The sequence below is a fragment of the Globicephala melas genome, chromosome 6, assembly GCF_963455315.2.
Source record: "Globicephala melas chromosome 6, mGloMel1.2, whole genome shotgun sequence".
Taxonomy (NCBI): Eukaryota; Metazoa; Chordata; class Mammalia; order Artiodactyla; family Delphinidae; genus Globicephala; species Globicephala melas.
The window spans coordinates 69672555-69691953 of NC_083319.1; the positions used below are offsets into that span (position 1 = coordinate 69672555).

The window sequence follows — 19399 nt, forward strand, 5'->3', positions numbered from 1 at the left end:
TGGTGGGCAAGCTATGGCCAACAGGAGACCAATCAGGTTTCAAACCTTCTGAGCTTAAAAAAAAAAAAAAGCTTTTATATTGCTAAATAAATAAAAATGTTAAAGAGTATTTCATGACACGTGAAAATTGTTTGAAATTCAAATTTCAGTGTCTATAAATAAAGTTTTATTGAAACACAGTGGAGCTCTTTAGTTTATGTATTACCTATGGCTGCTTTTATGCTACAAGGGCAGAATGTAGTAGTTGTGACAGAGACCATATGGCCCACAAAGCCTTAAATATTTTCCACCAAGCCCTTTACAGAAAAAGTTTGCTGACCCCTGATCTGAAACTATACTGTCCAATAGAAATGTAATGTGAGCCACATATGTAATTTTTAATGTTTTAGTGGATACATTTTCAAAAGGAAAAAGAAACATGAAATTAATTTTAATAATGTATTTTTTAACCCAAAATATTCAAAATATTATCACTTTAATATGCAGTCAATAGAAAAATTAATGAGATATTTTACATCCTTTTTTCATACTATGTCTTTGAAGTTCGGTGTATATATACTTGCAATATATTTCAAATTGGATTAGCCATGTCTCAAGTGCTCAGAAACCACAATGGTGGTAGCAAATTGGAAGGACAGAACGGATATAGAACATAAGAACATTTTTAGGAGGTGGCAACACTTTAGCCAAGCAACTAAGTCGGTTTGTATAATAAGGAAAAGTGGAGTAGGAACAAATGCCCCTAGATTTGTGAGTGAAAGTAGTGGAATGAAGAACTGGGTACAGGGTTTAGGGAGATCAGGGCTGGGCTGCCTCGCTGAGTAGAACAGAGAAGAAAGGATTTTAAGAAGTACTGGGTATCTATGGATCCTTTTCAAGGGGTTCAAGTAAAACCTAAAGATCTTGTTATTTTATTTAAAAAAATTTTTTTAAATATGAAAACTCTTCTTTTATTTATTTATTTTTTATAAATTTATTATTTATGTCTGTGTCAGGTCTTTGTTGCTGCGTGCGGGCTTTCTCTAGTTGCGGCGAGCAGGGGCTACTCTTTGTGGTGCGTGGGCTTCTCATTGCGGTGGCTTCTCTTGTTGCGGAGCACAGGCTCCAACACACGGGCTTAGTAGCTGTGGCACGCGGGCTCAGTAGTTGTGGCTCCTGGGCTCTAGAGCGCAGGCTTGGTAGTTGTGGCACACAGGCTTAGTTGCTCTGCAGCATGTGGGATTTTCTCGGACCAGGACTCGAACCCGTGTCCCCTGCACTGGCAGGCGGATTTTTAACCACTGCGCCACCAGGGAAGTCCATTAACAAATATTTTAAAGGCGGGGTTTCTTAGTCAAAAGGCTGTGAGCAGTGAGAAAAAATACCTAATCCATCCATCTTTTTCATTTTGGTGGACTCTGGGAGTGAACACTTCCTATTGCCTTCTCTAGAATCTAGATTAGATTAGCCACTCCCCTCCATTGGAGGAGGTGTGGCTATACTGACGGGTTAGGGTCTGCTGATCACTGGGTCTCTCACTTCCGGTGTTAACAGCCCCCTGACCACGCTGTCTTTTCCTTCCCTTCTGTCAGCTGCAGTGCAGGCACTCCCTTTGTGCTCGCGCTACCCCTTGCACATCCTCTCTCCTGTGGTAATAGACATACAATTCTAATACAATACAGTAATTACTATAATGGGGCTTTGTTCAAAATAGCAAGAGAGTAGAAGGGAAAGAGGGTCAGGGGTTTGGAGGACATTCTTCACAATCAGCGGTCCTTCTTTATTATTCACATCACTTTACATAATATCATTTTGTCATTCAACATTACTATGAAAATGTGGTTTTTGAGTATGTATTGTTACATGTGAAAATCTGACAGTAAAAAATTGATTAGTTAGAATGTTTCTATGTGTATATGCAAATGCAGAGAAATGAGAAACTCACTGTTGTGAGTCCCTAAAATAATGGCAGAAAATACAAGCAATACACGGACACTGAGATTTTGCCCAGGGGAAAATTATGTCTTTCTTAATTTTTTAATTTAACGAACACTTATGTATGCCAGAAACTGTTATAAGCACTTTACAAATATTAACTTTTTAACTCAAATAATACTTCCATGATGTTAGGATATTATTATTACCTCCATTCTAGGCCTGAGCAATCTGAGGCCCTGAGAGGTTAAATACTTTGTGGAAGTTAGTTCACACAGCTAGTAAGTAGCAAAGGCCTAGGGTGACCCACTGTCTGGTTTGCCCAGAAGTGTCCACTGACAAGTCCTGCATCTCCATGGAACTCTTCAGTCCTGGGAAAACCAGGATGAATGGTCACCCTAAAATTCAAGCCCTGGCGATCTGACCTCCAGACTCCTTGCTACTAACATGCTATGTCCCTCACAATAATGCAGGGATAACCCTAATAAGTCTGGAAACACCACGCATAGAAGTGGACCGAACAAAAGCAAACCTGAAATCTGGGCTGTTATAAGATTGTCTACTGGGAAAATCAGCTCACTTGGTCTCCCAGTAAACACTCCAGAATGTGCTGAGGTTAATTTGCATCAATTGCTTGCAGCTGGAGAGCAGACATGACAATTGCGGTCTCCAGAAAATCAGGCAGAGGGAAGACTGGAAATTCCCTGTGAGAATGGAAGAGATGTCTCACTCTTCACAATGGGCACAATAGGGAATCTGAAAAGTCTGTAAATCCAACTATAAGCGCCCTATGTTGTTTCCTGCTTTGTCTGACTGTTTTTGTAAGTTTCTGTATCCGTGGATGTTAAACAGACCTTCTGTTGTTTGTCTGTTGGCCTTTTCCCTTCAATCATCATAACAGCTTTGTTGTGGCAGCACCACACTAAAAAGGAACCCCTATCAAGGCAGGGTTCCCAGAGGACAGAGAAGATGGGTGGTTGTCCCCTGGGCAGGTGGGGAAGGATACCCTAAAAGCTGGTGAAGGAGGCAGATAGAAGATGGGAAGCCAGGAAGAAGATAGGAAGTGTATCAGCAGGGCCTGCGTCCAAGCTTCTTCTATCACCTCCCAAATCACACCTGCACCCAGCTGGGTGGATAAATCTTTCAGAAGCCACTCCAAGAAGGAGTGACCTCTTCCACTTTGGCTTTCCATGAGGAGCATCCCCATTCTGCACCTGTCTGCTCCTTCTTTGGCCAATACTAAGTACAAAAGGAGCCGACAAAGGAGGAGGATGCCTTTCTCCCCCTGGTACCTCCCTACTCCTACAAAAAAGATATGGGAAGAGGAAAGAATAATAAATGCCATTGAAAGAAACTATGGTGCTTGGTTTATTCCACCGAGATTATGTGTAAAACTGCTTGCTATGAAGAAAAGATTTTTTATTTTTTTTTGTTTTCAGTTTAATTCAGATTATATATGGAGACCAAGACAAAGAAAATGCACCCAATCTGTGAGGGGAGCTCAGGAACGGGGTCCACAAGGAGTTAACGCTTCAGATGAGACTGAAAGGTAAGAGTTTTTCCCCGTGGACAAGGGGCAGGGAAACTGGAGGAAACACTGAACAGATATTCTTCCCTCAGCCTGGAAAGACACTAGGTGGGGAGGCGGTGGGGAGGCACAGACAGGAGGGGGCACGGTGTGGCCAGCAGTCTGAGGGGAGCACGGGGGTGGGAGATGAGGAGTCAGCTCCTGAAGGGCCTTGTATGTCATGCTAAGAAGTATAAATTTTTCTGTGCTGATGGGAAGCCACTGAAATAATCCAAGCAGAGGACTAACATGATTAGATTTGCATGTTAAAAAAGATCGCAGCGGGCTTCCCTGGTGGCGCAGTGGTTGAGAGTCCACCTGCTGATGCAGGGGACACGGGTTCGTGCCCAGGTCCGGGAAGATCCCACATGCTGCGGAGCGGCTGGGCCCGTGAGCCATGGCCGCTGAGCCTGCGCATCCGGAGCCTGTGCTCTGCAACGGGAGAGGCCACAACAGTGAGAGGCCTGCGTACCGCAAAAAAAAAAAAAAAAAGATTGCAGCAGGAGAATGTTTGCCACACAGAGTCCTAAGGAATGTACCATGGAAGATCATGGTTAATGGTAAACTAGTTTTTAAATGGACTAGCAAAATAAAAAAAACTTTGAAGATCTCCTGGAAAGGGATTACAAAACTATAAAAACAATAAAAGATTTAAACATATCAAAGAAAATAAGTCAGAAAAAATTTTAAGCCACTTGAACCAACAATGTATTTAAGGATGAAGAAGAGAAAGCTTACCCAACGAGCAAGTTCTTGACCTCAGTACCGATCCAGGAAGGGTTAGGGAGGTTGCAGTCTCCAAGCTGTCCCCAGCGGTAGCAAATCATGGCCAGCGGTTGGGTATTCTAAATCAATTTGAAAAAATATAAACAAAAATCACGCGGACTGGCTAGAAGTCCTTGATCATCTCCCCAAAGCATGCTTTATCCTTTTTTAAGAGATACTTCTTTCCACATAGTAATCAGACAGCCATTTATTCATGCACAGATTTCTAATTGAGAAGGCAATATTTTGTTTTGTGATCTATTTTAAAAGGTGGAATGAGAAAATTTATTTTAATCCTTAGCATATATGTTTATTAGACTTTTTGTAGGTTATTGACTTTCAAGATGTCCATCTTTTCATTCTTTCCCAATGCTTGCATCACAGTTTATTTTCTAAAACAGATAATCTCTCCATATTTTTATTTAATAATCATTCATTGACAAATATTTCCCGAATACCTCTTTTTTCCTTTAGGCCACAAGGAATCAATAATTGGCAAGACAGACAAACCTGGCTGCTCCCTCATGAAGATCATAATCTAGTGGCAAAGCAAACAATTATAATGTGATATATGTAAAGAACATGACAGAAACTCACTTTGCTTACCCAATATCTATTTACCACATCTTTTCTGTTAAGAGAACCCCACTTTGGATGGGGGCAAGTAACATGCCCAGCTGTAACAGATACTTCCCCCAATGGCCACACCAATATTTTGATCCTACATTCTCTTCCAGAACCTGCCACCCTTACATTACGATGTAGACTCTATTTCCCCTCCCCTTTAACCTGAGCAATCTTTTGTGTTTGCCACAATGAATAGAGAACAGCACAAGTGATGCTGTGTGACTTCCAGGCCTAAGTCATAAAAGGCAATATGGTTTCCACCTAAGTCTCTCTTGGGACCCTCACCCTTGGGGCTCAGCCATTATGGTGTGGGAAGCCAAGCAGCCACATGAAAAGGTCATGTGTAGGTGTTCTAACCACAGTTCCAACTGTGTGAGTCTTCTTGGCCAAAAGCCAGCAACAACTGCTGTTGTATGGATGTCAGGGAGAGTAGAAACAGGCCATTTCTGCTGAGCTTTGTCCAATTGTCATATTTGTGAGAGAAACACGTTTTTGTTTTAAGCCACTAAGTTTTGAGTTGGTTTGTTGCACAGCAGTAGATACCCAGAACACTCACTTTTAAAAGGGAAGGCTTTCCCAACCTTCCTTGCAGATTGGAGTGACCATGTGACATAATTCTGACCAATGAGATGTAAGCAGAAGCCAGTAAACAGGGCTTCTGGGAAAGACTCAACAGAGGCATGACTTCAGGATCTGGATCCTTTGTTCTTTCTTCAGCCTACAATTCAGAGTGACAGTTAGAGCCCCTGCAGCCATTTTGTAAGAATGAGAATGAAGACCACACCCTAAGGACTCCAGAATAGAAACCTAGAAAAGGTGCTCAACATCCTTAGTCTTCAGGACGACACAGATTAAAACTACAATGAGATACCATTTCATACTTCCAAAATGGCAAACATTAAAAGGACCGACAACATCAGATTTTGGTGTGGATGTGGAGTAACTAGAACTTGCATACATTTCTAGTTAGAATGTAAAATCTTACCAACACTTTGGAAAACTGTTTAGCAGTTTCCAACAGAGACAAAAATACACCTATTCTATGATCCAGCTATTCAACTTCTAGGTTTTTAATTAAATTTGAAACATGGAAACATATGTTTACAAAAAGAAATCTCAGGGAATGTTTATAATGGCTATAAACAGGAAATCTATAAATCTACCAACATAAGAGTTGATAAAATGGATAAACAAGTTGTATATATGCTACACTGGAAAACTGGTAAGAAAAAAGGATGAACTACTCACATATACAACAACATGGATGAATCTCAAAAAAAGAAGTCAAACATATAAGAGTGTGTGCTATATGATTCTACTTCCTTGACATTCAAGAACATGTAAAACTAATGGATTGTGATAGAAATCAGAACAGCAGCTGCCTCATGGAGGGATTAACTAAAAAGGCACAAAGGAACTATCTGGGGTAATGGAAAAATTCTACATCCCAATTGGGGTGTTAGTTTCCCAGGTATATACAATTGTCAAACTCATAAACTGTACACTACACTAAGATGTGTGTACTTTACTGCATGTAATTTATTTAAAAATTAGTTAACTAAAAATAAATATGAGCTTATTTATATTTAATCCTGAGAACCACTTAGAGGAGCTAGAGCTTAAATGTTACTGATTTGCTGTTACAGCTAACTTAACGGTAACAATATTTAATGTTAGGAATGAAAACATTTTGTGACCAGGTCTTGCTGACCAGTAAAATATTATCTCTAATTCACTTACCCAAAACAGTATATTCCAAATCAAAACATGTTCAACATGGATTTTCTTTCTCCATTTTCCCAAGCTAAGATAACCATAACAAAATTTTTTAGCCAAAGCCCCATACCAGCAACTAACAGGGCTTCTTGATTAAAAAGTGATGTCTAAACAGAGATCTGAATCGCAGCAGGATTAGGCAAAAAGCAGGCAAAAGGGAGGGGGCGGGAAATATATGTGTATATATATATATATATATAGAGAGAGAGAGAGAGAGAGAGGGAGGGAGGGAGGGAGGGAGGGAGGGAGAGAGAGAGAGAGAGAAACAGAGACAGACAGAGACAGAGAAACAAAGAGAGAAACCGAAAAACGATCAGTTTACTGCAATACACTCGATCAGGACAACAGGCTGGTCCTGATGAACCAGGAGTGTTATAGGAACCTCAGGGACTAGAACCAGGGGCTTAATGCCACTCCCACCTTCCTCCCTCCCCTTTCCCTCTGGCTGTCAGCTTTATGTTTTCACACATATTTATGCTTTTGACGGCAGGAGCTACTATTTGTGCTTTTAATAATTATAGTAGGTTAGGTTCCTAGAAGGAGAATTCAGGAAAAGGACTATGGACCTTTGATAAAGTTCTTGATATATGTTGCCAATTATTCCCCCCCCCAAAAAAACAAACCCCAAACCAATTTCGACTCTCAATAGGAGGGTATGACTGTGCTTATTTTGAAACAACCTCATCAGCCTTAAATTTAATATATTTTAGAGTCTTTGTTTTTTTGGTAGAATAAAGTGATATGTCATTGATGTTTTACTTTGTAACTACTAACAGTGAATCATTTCACATATATATTGATCATTTATACTTCTGCATCTGAGATTTGTCTATACATTGTTGTTGCACCTTTTTCCATTGAAGTTTCAGTGTTTTCCTGATTTAAACTGCTAATCACTGTTTGTCAGATATTTTTTACTTTGTAATCTACTTCTCAGTTTTTGATGGTTTCTTTTAAATTTTTCATGTAGTCAAATCTTTGATTTTGATTCCTTTGTGATTTAGCCCATTGATTTTATGCTTAGACAATTCTTTGTTCAGCTCAAGAACAAGTAAATAGTTTAAATAGTTCCCTAAATATTCTTTTAGCTTTTAAAGCAGACTTTGGCAAATATTGATTATGTTTCAGGTACATGTTTTACTATTTCTCTGTTTACCTTACATTGAACACTTTTCACATTTAACACCTGGAATTTATTTTAACATATGTTGTAAATAAATTGACATATTTAACTTACTACAGCTTGTCAATTTATTGAATAATTTTTCTTTTGCACATTACAATGTGATAACAACTTTGTTATTCACATCATTTTTATAAGTAATGGTATCTATTTACGGCTATTTATTCTGTTCAAAGGTATGCTATGCACATTTATGCTAGTAGTACCCTGTTTTATGTACTGTTTTAATATACTTTAATACATTGTGGGGAAAATCCATATAATACGTTTTTTTTAGCTACAACTAACAAAAATTTATTAAAGTTGCTTTAAGCAAAAGAGAGAATATCCATGGACCAATCAACTGTGCCCAGAGGCAAAGATCACTTTGAACAGGAGAGACAATTACAGAGGCATCCCTATTGAATTCTTTAAGTCAGGGAGGGCACCCAGTAGGTGTTCACTGTTCCCTTCATCAATTGTCTTTTTTCAAACTTTCTTGGCTCTTCTCTATTTTTTCTAGCTAATCAACTTTAAAATCACCATTTCAAGCTCCAAAAGATATCCTATTTGGATTTTGATTGGAGTTGCATTAAACCTATAAATTAATTTGAGAAGAACTGACATCTTTATAATAGTCATTGTTATCCAGGAACGTGGTAGGACTTCCCATTTATTCAAGTCTTCTTTTATGTTCTTCAGTAAAATTTTGCAGTTTTATTTATATCGTTCCTGTCCATTTCTTATTATGGTTATTCTGAGGTATTTTATATCTTTCATTTTTAAACCAATTACAATCTGACTTCTACCTATTAATCTTAATTCTTTTGTTACTAAAAAAATAAAAGAGGGAAGCAGTGGAAATTATTGGAAGGACATTGAGGAAGCTCATAGAATTAAGACAAGAGAATTAAGTTTCAGGAGAAGGAGACAGGGCTGACATCAGGGATGACTGGATCCATCGGCTGAAACACAGATGAGTCTTTCACAGAATCTTTCACGTTGCTCATCTCTCGGCTCTACATATCTCTGTATTTTGACTTCATTCTAATATTTTTATTATCCAAAAGAAAAAAGGGTGTTTTCCTCACTAGTTCCAGATAGTAAGATCCCAGGCAAAGGTTCAGATTGGCCCAGTAGGTCAGATGCTTACTATTGAACCTATGCCTACCTCTTACAGCCAGGGAGGGGAGATGCTGTGATCGGCACAGTCCAGGTCCTGTGCCTGTCCCTGGGGATAGGCAAGCAGATCTGTTGCCAGATGAGGGCAGAAAAGGCTTGCTGGGCACACAACAGACACTACATCCAGTGACATCGGTCCTGCCAAATTTGCCTGTGATGGTCTTGTTGCTAATTCCAATGGATACTTTCCAATCTTTATAATTACTTTTCTCTCTGAAGACTTTGATGTTGACAACCTCTTGAGGTTCTCGACTCCCTGCGTTTCAATAACACATTTTTCTTATGGTTTTCTCTTTTCACTCTTGCTCTTCCTTTTCATTCTCTTCTTTAGACTTTTCTTCTTCCAACTACCCTTCTAATTGCTTTCACCCAGGCTTTCATCCTTGGTTTATTTCTATTCTCTCTCTAGAGCACGTTTTTTCTGGATTATCTCATCTAATCCTACGTTTTTTATTATCACCTGTTGATTTCCAAATCCGTTCCTCCAGGCCAGAACTCACTTTACATCTCCAGACTCAGCTCTAGAGATAAGAAACTCAATGCGGTAATTATAAGGAAGAATGGTAGGTAAAACTGTTGGCTATGTGAGACAGTGAATATAAAGTGTGAATACTCTAGAAAATATCAACTGTGTCCCATAAGAGAATTTAATTTTTAATCTCTTTCATCCTTGACCTATTTGTGTTTCCAAAGTAAAACATTTTCCTGCTCTTTATACTTCATTTATAAGAACAAAATAGAGGACAGAACCTGGCATAATAATTAGAAAAAGTGCTGGAATGGATGTCTGTAGACTTGTGTTCTAAATCTTGCTTTGCAACTGAGTCTCTATGTTCCTAAGAGTCATAATTCAGGATTATGGTGGGGAACTGGTGAGATAAATAATGCATATGAAAACATTTTATAATCCACAAAACAACTATATACCTGAAATGTGTTATTACTGTCTTGCCTTGCCCTAGCTATGTCATAGCCTTAATATGAAAATGAATTTTGTTCATTATCAATTTGGACAAAACAGGGTATCATCTCTCTCTAAGAGGTCCTTAATGATTTCATTAAGGGAAGTGCAACACACTCTTTAAAATTTAGTGGTTTAGGGCTTCCCTGGTGGCGCAGTGGTTAAGAATGCCTGACAATGCAGGGGACACGGGTTCAAGTCCTGGTCTGGGAAGATCCCACATGCCGTGGAGCAACTAAGCCCGTGTGCCACAACTACTGAGCCTATGTGCCACAACTACGGAAGCCCGCATGCCTAGAACCCATGCTCCACAGAGAAGCCACCGCAGTGAGAAACCCACACACCACAACAAAGAGTAGCCCCCACTTGCTGCAACTAGAGAAAGCCTGTGCACAGCAACGAAGACCCAATGCAGCCAAAAATAAACTAATTAAATAAATAATTTTTTTAAAATTTAGTGGTTTAAAATAATGACTGTGGGTTTGCTAGAGGATTTTTGTTTTCTGGTCATGACTGGTCTCACTCATGCAGCAGCATTCAGAGAGTCAGCTGGGATAACTGGACCTCTCTTTCCACGAGGTCTTTGCTCCTCAAGGAGACTCAACCATGCTTCCTCATCTGCTAGAGGCAGTGTTCCAGGCGAGCCCCAGTGTGACGTGTCTGACAAATCTCTGTTTGCGTCACATTTGCTGGTGTCCCATCCCATTCACCAGATCAGCCAGCTAACCAAGCCCAGTCAGTATGGGAGGGAGTAAACAAGGGCATGGATGCCATGAGGCAGATTAGCTGGGGCCATTAGTGTAACAATCTACCACAGTAAGGAAATATATTTAATGATCTGAATGAAATGAATAACTTCATAGGAAACTATAATTTACAAATCTAAGCCCAGAAAAGATTCAAAAAATCCATACAGACAAATTACCATGAAAAAAAATTTGAGAAAATTATCAGTTATTCGAGCCCCTTGCAAATCACAAGGCTGAGATGGTTTTACAAGGGAATTCTACCAAATTCTTGAGGAAAAGACGTCTCTATTGTTATACAAAACGTTGCAGAACATAGAAAAACAAAATTTTTATGAAGAGAGGATTATATCAATACCACAGTATAACAAAGGTAGAAAAAAATTACATACCGACCATATTTAATCTCTCCCTCTCTCTCTCTAAATATATATATACATATATATGTATATATGTATAAATATATATATATATATTCCAGCAGCTCATTAGAAGAATACTACATCATTATGAAGAGGAGTTAATTCCAGGAATGCAAGAATGCAATTAACAATTGGAAAATTGTTACTATACTGATTATATTAATAGATCAAAACATAAAAATCATAGCATCTCTATCTCTATACAGAGGTATTTATAAAATGTAACATAAATTCTTTCTTTAAAAAAACTCCCATTAAGATGGTAATAGATGGACAATCCCTTAACTTGATAAAATTTACCTATTTCAACCCAAAAGCTGGAATCATATTAATGGGAAGCATCTGAAGATGTCCCATTAAAATCGGGAGCTAGATGAAAATATCTACTGTCACTGATATTCAACATTTCTGGAGATGGTAGCCATTACAGCTAGAAAGGAGATAGAATTGAGAAGTATAAAAAATGGAAAGGGAGGAGGCAAAATGATAATTACTCATCAGTGTTGCTGTTGCATTCCTGAAATACTTGAGGCAATTGAAAAACTACTCTAGATGATAAGGCAATTCACTAAGTTGGCTGAGCATGAAATTAACATGCAGAAATGAACAGCAAGTTTATTAACATATCAGCTAGCTATTTAAAAGATATAATGGACAAAAAGACTCTATTTACAAAAACCACAAAAAATATAAACAATCTTAGAAAAAACTTAACAAGAAATGTGCAAAATCTATTTGAAAAAAAACTTTGAACTGCAACTGAAGCCCCCCTAAAACCTTGTACATATGCAAAGACTTACCATGTTCTTTAATAGGAAGACTCTCTGTCAGGCAGAGGTCAATTCAATAAAAAGACAAAGAGGATTTTCTGTTAGCCAATCTGATTCTAAAGTTTATTTTTAAAAGAAACAAGCAACAATATCTAAGAAAATGTAGGAGAAGTATAGAATGTGGGATAACCTCACTCTTTTATATATTTAAAAGAAATAATGGATCAAATGAGAACATTCAGAAATAGAATTTAGTAAATTATAAAAGCAGCATTTCCAATCAATGGGAAAGATGATTTATGTAATAAACGGTGTGCAGTCTACTAATAGACATCTAGAAAAAAATAAGGAAAAATAAATTTGGATCTGTACCTCATAACTTACATTAAAACAAATCCCAGTTGGATCAAATATTTACATGTAAAAAATGAAACTGTAAGGGAACTAGAAGAAATCATTGAAGATTTATTTTTTTAAAAATTTGGGGTGTGGGAAAGCTATTTCTATATACATCACAAAACTCGGAAGCCATAAAAGAGAAGATTAATAAACAACTACATAAAAATAAAAATGAAGTTCTACAAGACAATAAACAAAAAAATTAAAAGACAAATGACAAACTGGGAAAAGTATTTGCTACTCATACCACAGGTAGGTGTTAATTTTTCTAATATAGAGAGAGCTTTTATGAATCAATAAAAAGACCAATAGACTGTTCTTATAAAAGAAAATACAAGTGATCCATTAACATATAAAAAGATGCTTAATCTTATTTACAGAAACAGAAATGCAAATTAAAACAAACTGGAATATCACTTCTAAATTATCATAGTAGCAAAGATCTAATGGTTAGATTGGATTTTTTTTTTTTGCGGCACGCGGGCCTCTCACTGTTGTGGCCTCTCCCGTTGCGGAGCACAGGCTCCGGACGCGCAGGCTCAACGGCCATGGCTCACGGGCCCAGCTGCTCCGTGGCATGTGGGATCTTCCCGGACCGGGGCACAAACCCGTGTCCCCTGCATCGGCAGGCGGACTCTCAACCACTGCGCCACCAGGGAAGCCCTAGATTGGATTTTTTGCTCTCATACGTTGCTGGTTGAATATAAATTGGCAATTTGGCACTATCTCACAGAATTAACAATGCAACGCAACAGGTCTTCTTCTGGAATTTATCCCAGACTTTATTCTCTCACGTATGAAGTGATATATGAAATAGATTACTCATTACAGCATTATTTGTAACACCAAAAGATTTCATCAGGAGAGGGTTACATGATGATACATCCCTATATTGGAATATAGCAGCTGTGAAGATGCTCTTTACGTGATATGAATGAGCTCCACAATCTAATATTGTTCAAAAAAAGCAAGCTATAGAGTATATAGTATGCTCTCTTATGTGTAAAAATGGGAGAAAAAATAAATGTAAATTAGCTTTACATGTATGAATTATCTCCAGAAAGATACACAAAAGCTCTTTGTATTACATGCCTCTACAAAAGGAAACAGCATAGCTGGAGTACAGAGGTAGAGAAGCATGGGGTGCCTGTATGTATGTGGGAATCGAGTTACTGGGGGGCTGCTCCATGAAGGTCTCCTACTGGGTCTGCAGTCCTGGCACACATCCCTGGAGCAAGCACCACCTGACCGCCTTCTCCTAGAGGGAAGGACCAGGACTTTGGACAGCATCACATGGCAGAGGAGGAAGTCATCGCTCAGTGACACTAGCCTGAGAGATGAGGGAAGGGAGGTGCCACCAAAGATGACTGTGATCATCTCTGATTTATGTCAATTTAGAAAAATAAAGAAATTCTCCTGTACCTGAGAAATGTCTTCTATTGAATGGACAAGGCAAGACCCAGTTTCTCCCAGGAGGCAAAGTGTGCTAATACCAGGCCTACTTACTCCTTCACCTTCACCCTGCCTGGAGTGCTGAAAAGTGAAGTCCTTCACTCTTCCTGTGCTGAATGTTGTCTTCTCTTTTCCCAGGTCCTGGGCAAGAGTTTATGTTTTGTGACCACTTCCTTTGTCTATAGGCCCACTTATATGGAGCAAAAAGGATATGCTCCTAGTTCTATCTTTACACTAAAAATGTAATGAAATTCCATCAGACCAACACAATAACATAATAAATCACTTGCTAATATATGGATTTGGAAATTTCAGAAAATTCTCAGCATAAGGTTTGAAGGATAAACAGAAGTTTACCAGTGACAAAGATGGGAGTAGGATGACGGTCTAGTCAAAAGGAATAAGTGACACAGAGGCAGCAAACAGATTGGATGCTTGGGGAACTATGCACAATTTGGAATTCCTGGACTATAAAGTGACAGAGAAATAGCAAGGGATGAAATTGGAGAGCTGAAAGGGCCAGATTATAAGTGCATTAGCATGTTATAACGACTAAATACACTGTTAATTGTATTTGATTGTTGTAGGGGCTACACTGTGTCCCTCAAAATTAATATATTGAAGGCCTTACCCCCAGTACCTCAGAATGTGACTGTATTTGAAGTTAGGGCCTTTAAAGAGGTGATTATGTTATAGGGAGAGGAACTTTAGACACACAAAAAGATAGCAGGGATGTGCGTGCATAGGGGAAAGACCATGTTAGGACACAGGGAGAAGGCAGCTGTCTTCAAGTCAAGAGAGAGGCCTCAGAAGAAACCAGACCTGCCAACACCTGGATCCTAGACTTCTAGCCTCGAGAACCATGAGAAAGTAAATTTGTGTTGTTTAAGACACCCAATCTACAGTATTTTGTTACGGCAGCCTTAGCAAACTAATACAGTGATGAAGAGCCATTGAAGGATTTTATGCAAGGAAGCAGTCATTTTGATGGCAGTGTGGAAAAAGAATTGGAAAGCAGTGAGATGGAGTTGGGGAGGTCACTTAGGCTACTGCATCTGTCTAGGCAAGGGTTGGTAAGGATTTGACCAAGGAAGTGACAATGGGAATGGTGAAATAAGATCTGAGAGCTATTTCAGAGGTAAAAATAAATGGAGATGGAACTAAGATGTTGACAACAAGTCTTTTGTTTGAATGATGTGTTGAATAATATGCCATCAAATAAAGTTAAGGGATATAGGAAGAAAATTAGGGGTTTTTTTGTTTTGTTATTTTACTTTTTTAACATTTTTATTGGAGTATAATTGCTTTACAATGGTGTGTTAGTTTCTACTGTGTAACAAAGTGAATCAGCTATACATATACATATATCCCCATATCCCGTCCCTCTTGCGCCTCCCTCCCACTTTCCCTATCCCACCCCTCCAGGCGGTCACAAAGCACCGAGCTGATCTCCCTGTGCTACGTGGCTGCTTCCCACTAGCTATCTATTTTACATTTGGTAGTGTATATATGTCCATGCCACTCTCTCACTTCGTTCCAGCTTACCCTTCCCCCTCCCCATATCCTCAAGTCCATTCTCTAGTAGGTCTGTGTCTTTATTCCTGTCTTGCCCCCAGGTTCTTCATGACCTTATGTCTCTTTTTGAATTATGGTTTTCTCAGGTATATGCCCAATAGTGGGATTACTGGGACATTATGGCAGTTCTATTTTTAGTTTATTAAAGAACCTCCATATTGCTCTCCATAGTGGCTGTATCAATTTACATTCCCACCAACAGTGCAGGAGGGTTCCCTTTTTAACCACACCCTTTCCAGCATTTATTGTTTGTAGATTTTTTGATGATGGCCGTTCTGACTGGTGTGAGGTGTTACCTCATTGTAGTTTTTTTTTTTTTTTTCTCACTGTTGTGGCCTCTCCCGTTGCGGAGCACAGGCTCTGGACGCGCAGGCTCAGCGGCCATGGCTCATGGGCCTAGCTGCTCCGCGGCATGTGGGATCCTCTCGGACCTGGGCATGAACCGTGTCCCCTGCATCAGCAGGCGGACTCTCAACCACTGCGCCACCAGGGAAGCCCCTCATTGTAGTTTTGATTTGCATTTCTCTAATGATTAGTGATGTTGAGCATCCTTTCATGTGTTTCTTGGCAATCCATATATCTCCTTTGGAGAAATGTCTATTTCAGTCTTCTGCTCACTTTTCAATTGGGTTGTTTGTTTTTCTGATATTGAGCTCCGTGAACTGCTTGTATATTTTGGAGATTAATCCTTTGTTAGTTGCTTCATTTGCAAATATTTTCTCCCATTCTGAGGGTTGTCTTTTCATCTTGTTTATGGTTTCCTTTGCTGTGCAAAAGCTTTTAAGTTTCATTAGGTCCCATTTATTTATTTTTCTTTTTATTTCCATTTCTCTAGGAGGTGGGTCAAAAAGGATCTTGCTATGATTTATGTCATAGAGTGTTCTGCCTATGTTTTCCTCTAAGAGTTTTATAGTGTCTGGCTTTACCTTTAGGTTTTTAATCCATTTTGAGTTTATTTTTGTATATGGTGTTAGGGAGTGTTCTAACTTCATTCTTTTACATTCAGCTGTCCATTTTTTCCAGCACCACTTATTGAAGAGGCTGTCTTTTCTCCGTTGTATATTTTTTCCTCCTTTATCAAAGATAAGTTGACCATATGTGTGTTGGTTTATCTCTGGGGTTTCTATCCTGTTCCATTGTTCTATATTTCTGTTTTTGTGCCAGTACCATACTGTCTTGATTACTGTAGCTTTGTAGTATAGTCTGAAATCAGGGAGTCTGATTTCTCCAGCTCCGTTTTTCTTTCTCAAGATTGCTTTGACTATTCAGGGTCTTTTGTATTTCCATATAAATTGTGAATTTTTTGGTTCTAGTTCTGTGAAAAATGCCATTGGTGGTTTGATAGGGATTGCATGGAATCTGTAGATTGCTTGGGTAGTATAGTCATTTTCACAATGTTGATTCTTCCAATCCAAGAACATGGTATATCTCTCCATCTGTTTGTATCATCTTTAATTTGTTTCATCAGTTTCTAATATTTTTCTGCCTATGGGTCTTTTGTCTCCTTAGGTAGGTTTATTCCTAGGTATTTTGTTCTTTTTGTTGCAATGGTTAATGGAAGTGTTTCCTTAATTTCTCTTTCAGATTTTTCATCATTAGTATATAGGAATGCAAGAGATTTCTGTGCATTAATTTTGTATCCTGCAACTTTACCAAATTCATTGATTAGCTCTAGTAGTTTTCTGGTGGCATCTTTATGATTCTCTATGTATAGTATCATGTCATCTGCAAACAATGACAGTTTTACTTCTTCTTTTCCTATTTGGATTCCTTTTATTTCTTTTTCTTCTCTGATTGCTGTGGCTAAAACTTCCAAAACTATGTTGAATAATAGTGGCAAGAGTGGACAACGTTGTCTTGTTTTCTGATCTTAGAGGAAATGGTTTCGGTTTTTCACCATTGAGAACGATGTTGGCTGTGGGTTCATCATATATGGCCTTTATTATGTTGAGGAAGGTTCCCTCTATGCCTACTCTCTGGAGAGTTTTTATCATAAATGGGTGTTGAATTTTGTCAAAAGGTTCTTCTGCATCTGTTGAGATTATCATATGGTTTTTATCCTTCAATTTCTTAATATGATGTATCACATTTATTGATTTGCGTATATTGAAGAATCCTTGCATTCCTGGGATAAACCCCACTTGATCATGGTGTGTGATCCTTTTAATGTGCTGTTGGATTCTGTTTGCTAGTATTTGGTTGAGGATTTTTGCATCTATGTTCATCAGTGATATTGGCCTATAGTGTTCTTTTTTTGTGACATCTTTGTCTGGTTTTGGTATCAGGGTGATGGTGACCTCGTGGAATGAGTTTGGGAGTGTTGGCATGTCTTAGACAAGTGGTATTAAGAGTGCAACTGGGGAGCCAGGTGATGGCAACTGGAAGTTGACAGAGTTAGGCTTGATGTTCTTGGTCTTCTCTGAGAAGTAGGGAAGCAAAGCTATCCAATAACTGTAATGCAGAGGAGAAGGGGGTGAGAGGCAACCAAAGCCCTATAAAGAACATTCTGAAGGGTAGTTTTAGCTCCTGAGCTCCTGGCCAGGTGGACTGGGGGCTTTGTCAGGCCAGCATTAGTGTTCAACTTTTCCTTCTGCTCAATTTGGCTTCCTCCCCGGACCTTTGCCAGATGTTTATCCCTTATAAATATCTTGCCACCTGAACTTCTTCTCAGAGTCAGCTCCTGGAGATCTTAATGACAGAAGCACATGTACTTGGAAACACTCTAAAGATCTGATTTTCAATGGACATTATACTTGATAGCATTTCTTTTTTCTAGTTTTACTTTACAGTTGACCCTTGAACAACACAGGTTTGGACTGCATGGATCTACTTATATGAGGATTTTTTTCCAACAAATTTTTACTAGAGTACTACACTGTCCATGGTTGGTTGAATTGAAGGATGTGAAACTGTGGATACAGAGGGTTGACTGTAAAGTTATACACGGATTTTTCAACTGAGCAGAGGGTTGGTGCTCCTAACCTCTGCATTGTTCAAGAGTCAACTGTACGTTAGTTTTGGATAGTATAAGGATCACCACAGTAAGCCAGTTAACCTATGTCTTCATACAGTTACAAATTTTTTTCTTGTAATGAGGACTTTTAAGGTCTACTTTCTTAACAACTTTCAAATATGCAATACAGTATTAGTACCTCTAGTCACCATGCTGTCAACATAAACTTTTTTTTAACGTAGAAAACTAAAGGATAAACCTTTATTTAAATCAATTCAATGACTTCAAAGAAAATAAGTTTTCCCTATGAAACTATGTGAATAGCATCAGATAACTAGTATCTTGGTTGTTAGTCTGCTCAGACTGCTACAACACAAAAATGTGGACTAGGTGGCTTAAACAACACACATTGACCTCTCACAGTTCTGGAGGCTAGAAGTCCAAAACCAGGGCACCAGCACAGCTGGGTTCCACTGAGAATTCTCTGCCTGGTTTACAGATGGCCATGTTTTTGCTGTGTCCTCACAGGTCAGAAGATACAGAGGAAGAAAGCTTTCTAGTGTCTCTTCTTGTAAGGACACTAATCCCGCTGATGAGGGCTCCATCCCCATGACCTAATCACCCCCAAAGGCCACACGTCCTAATACCATCATACTGAAGGCCAGGACCTCAACACATGGACCTAGGAGGGACACAGTCAGTCAGTCTATAATAACCACCCATTGTAATTAGATTGTAAGTAGATAGAACAACCCTATATATTTTTGTATTACCCGTTTTTCTTGTCTCTTTATTTTTTTGTCAGTCATTTTTTTTTAACATCTTTATTGGAATATAATTGCTTTACAGTTTTGTGTTAGTTTCTGCTGTATAACAAAGTGAATTGGCTGTATGTTTACATATATCCTCATATCCCCTCCCTCTTATGTCTCCCAATAACCTTTTAAAAGTAACAATGCTAATAGCAGCACTTATGATGTATCTGTTCTTAGCAAACAGAATAACTATGTAACAGAAATGGGGTGTTTCTTGTTTGGTTTTTTATGTGCTTTTTCTTTTTAAATTCTGACAAAATCAAGGAAGGAACAATGGCAGATTACACATGAAAGTAAATTAAAAGGAATTCTT

The 19399-nt window shown here is 38.7% G+C and overlaps 1 protein-coding gene across 1 annotated transcript in view; it reads right to left on the reverse strand.

The window, feature by feature from the left end:
* MLLT3 (MLLT3 super elongation complex subunit) overlaps positions 1-19399 on the reverse strand; it is a 328889-nt gene that overhangs the window by 284487 nt on the left and 25003 nt on the right. The window contains exon 2 of the mRNA XM_060300978.2: positions 4220-4326. The gene's annotated coding sequence lies outside the window, so the exon portion shown is untranslated. The remainder of the gene's footprint in view (positions 1-4219; positions 4327-19399) is intronic.